Below are 3,569 nucleotides of genomic sequence, written 5' to 3' on the forward strand. Positions count from 1 at the left end.
CTGTGGTATTTTGTTATGGCAGCCCTAGCAAATTAATATACTCTCTCTCAGGACTTCAATTACATATATATTAGGCTACTTGAAGTTATTCCACTGCTTATTGAAACTGTTTTTTGGTTTTTTTTATTCTTTTTTCCTCCCTGTGTTTCATTGTGAACTTTTCTTTTTAGTTTCCTTCAAGAAAATATTTATTGCACATTATTAGTGATTATGTTTTATAGCAAAATTAAATATATATGCTTTTCACAAACACAAAATGGGAATCAAAGCATCTATCAAATTTCAATGTGGAACCAAATCCTGGTTTTCAGAATTCAGCAGCCAGTCATGGTTCTGCACCAGGGCCTCCAGTCCATGATTTCCAGTTGTTGGGGATCTTTTCAGTAATTGGAACAAAATCTTCTTTTATGTGACAATTGTTTCCACATAAAACCCTTTTGGGGGTTCAGATAGTTCACTGGGCACTCCACTTGTTGAGCCATCCTTTTTCTGTACTTCAATACCTGATGGCTTCGCCATTTTCCAGCCCAAGCAAAGCACTGAGCCCACCAGAGACCACGTGTCGATCCCATAGACCACCAATATTCGCCGGTACCAGGCCGTGAACTGGTTTTGATACTTGGGTACGCTGGCGAGGGCCTCCATTCTCTCAGGCCCGCTGTGGAGGCGGCTGATTGTGAAATTTCTATTGGTATGTCTTCAAAATCCATAAGTTTTTCTTCTGCGTAGTTTAATCTGCCATTATTCCCACCCAACGTATTTTCATCTCAGATTTTTTTTTTTTTTTTTTTGAGACGGAGCCTCGCTCTTTCACCCAGGCTGGAGTGCAGTGGCCGAATCTCAGCTCACTGCAAGCTCCGCCTCCCGGGTTCACGCCATTCTCCTGCCTCAGCCTCCCGAGTAGCTGGGACTACAGGCGCCCGCCACCTCGCCCGGCTAGTTTTTTGTATTTTTTTTTTTTTAGTAGAGACGGGGTTTCACCGTGTTAGCCAGGATGGTCTCGATCTCCTGACCTCGTGATCCGCCCGTCTCGGCCTCCCAAAGTGCTGGGATTACAGGCTTGAGCCACCGCGCCCAGCCTCAGATGTATTTTTATCTCTAAAAGTTTGGTTTGGGTATCTAAATTTTTTAAAAAATTTTTGTGAGTACATAGTAGGTATATATATTTATGGGATATATGAAATATTTTAGTACAGACAGGCAATGCATAATACTCACATCAGGGTAAATGGGGTCTTTATGACCTAAAGCACTTATCCTTTGTGTTACAAATAATTCAATTATATTCTTTTAGTTATTTTTAAATGTACAATAAATTGTTGACTATAATCACCCTGTTGTGCTATCAAATACTAGATCTTATTCATTCTAACTATATTTTTGTAACTGTTAACCATGCCCACACTCCACCCCGCCCCCACCTACCGTTCCCAGCCTCTGTTAACCATCCTTCTTCTCTCTATCTCAATGAGTTCAATTGTTTTAATTTTTAGTTTCCACATATCAGTGAGAATATCTGAAGTTTGTCTTTCTGTGCCTGGATTATTTCACTTAACATAATGATCTCCAGTTCCATCCATGCAAATGACAGGATCTCATTCTTTATTCATGGCTGTATAGTACTTTATTGTGATATGTACCACATTTTCATTGTCCATTTGTCTGCTAATAGACACTTAGGTTGCTTAGGGAATCTAAATATTTTATTAATGCATTTTATATTTTAGAACAGTTCTAGATTTACAAAAAACTGAGAAGAGGCAGGGCACAGTGGCTCAGCCTGTAATCCCAGAACTTTGGGAGGCCGAGGTGGGTGGATCACCTGAGGTCGGGAGTTCGAGACCAGCCTGACCAACATGGAGAAAACCCGTCTCTACTAAAAATACAGAATTAGCCAGGTGTGATGGCACATGCCTATAGTCCCAGCTATTCAGGAGGCTAAGGCAGGAGAATCGCTTGAACTCAGGAGGCGGAGATGGCGGTGAGCCGAGATCATGCCATTGCACTCCAGCCTGGGCAACAAGAGTGAAACTCCATCTAAAAAAACAAAACAAACAAAAAAAAAACCTGAGAAGATAGTTGTTATGAACTGACTCATGTCCTCTCAAAATTTATATGTTGAGGCCCTAGCTCCCAAAGTGACTGTATTTGGAAACAGGGCTTTTAGGGAGGTAATTAAGGTTAAATGAGGTCAGAAGGATGAGGCCCTAATCCAATAAGACTGATGTCCTTATTTTTAAGTAGGGAAAAGACACCCCTCTGTCACTCTCCTCCTCTACAAGTGTAGAGAAGAGGCCATGTGATGACGCAGCGAGAGGTAGCTGCCTACAAGCCAGGAGGAGAGTCCTCAACAGAAACCAGCCCTGATAACTCCTTGATCTTGGACTTCTTGCCTCTAGAACTTAAAGAAAATAAATTTTTGTTGTTTAAGCCACCCAGACTGTGATGGTTTTTATGGCAGTCTGAGCTGATTAATACAGAGCACAGGCTGGGCACGGTGGCTCACACCTGTAATCCCAGCACTTTGAGAAGCTGAGGTGGGAGGACCACTTGAGGCCAGGAGTTTGAGACCAGCCTGGGAATCACAGGGAGATCCCATCTCTACAAAAAGTAAAAATAAATGAGCCAGACATGATGGCACATGCCTGTGGTCCCAACTACTCAGGAGGCTGAGGTGGGAGGATTGCTTGAGCTCAGGAGGTCCAGGCTGCCGTGAGCTGTGATCACGCCACTGCACTCTAGCTGGGCAACAGCAAGACCCTGTCTCTAAATAAATAAATAAATAAATAAATAAATAAATACAGTGTACAAATATATCTGTTCAAGCCATGCTTTCAATTCTTTGGGGTGTATACCAGAAGTAGAATTGCCAGTAGTTCTATATTTAATTTTTGGAGTAACTGCCATACTGTTTTACATGTGATTAATTATTAGTAATAATAAAAACAAGGCAACGGTATGTTGTTTAAAAAAATCATAAAACTAGAATTTTAGTCATGCCTTTGCTACCAGCTCACTTCACTATGTGACCCTGACAAAATATTAAATCTCTTGGGGCCTCAGTGTCCTCATCTGATATAAAAATTGTGCTGAATGATTTCATGGTCACGTCAGTGCCAAAGTTTCTTGGCTCTATGATTCTAGGTGCTAGGATACCTGGTATCCCGAGTTGTGCACACTTGACAATACTACTGCTTTTTAAGTTGCTTGCTATTAAGGGCTGAGACAAGGTAAGGTCCCTAGTGGACTGAATTGAGTGTGGTGATCTCCAGAATGGCCAAAGGCAAAAGGCACATCGAAGATTGGGACAATAAGGGTAATGCTAGTCATCAAAACTAAGGGTCAGGAGCAAGGGCTTTGTGTAGGAGCCAGGGACACCAGGAAGAGGTCAGGCTAGAGGTTGCCTAGCTAGACTGCAAAGCTGAGTGGTGACTGGCTTCCTTATGTTGGCCATAGGTGGTGCTGGACCCCACAGTTCTGTTAGACTTCTCTGTGTCTCAGTCTCCCTTGCTGTAAAACAGTGGTATTAATTGCTGTTTTTCTACCAGTTAGGCTAGAGATAAGCTTTG

At 42.2% G+C, this 3,569-nt stretch overlaps 1 pseudogene; it reads right to left on the minus strand.

The window, feature by feature from the left end:
• Window positions 1–325: 325 nt before the first annotated feature.
• LOC115893170 lies at window positions 326–645 on the minus strand (annotated as a pseudogene).
• Between the last annotated feature and the right edge of the window lie 2,924 nt (window positions 646–3,569).

This window comes from Rhinopithecus roxellana, chromosome 14 (genome assembly GCF_007565055.1).
Source record: "Rhinopithecus roxellana isolate Shanxi Qingling chromosome 14, ASM756505v1, whole genome shotgun sequence".
NCBI classification, from domain to species: Eukaryota; Metazoa; Chordata; class Mammalia; order Primates; family Cercopithecidae; genus Rhinopithecus; species Rhinopithecus roxellana.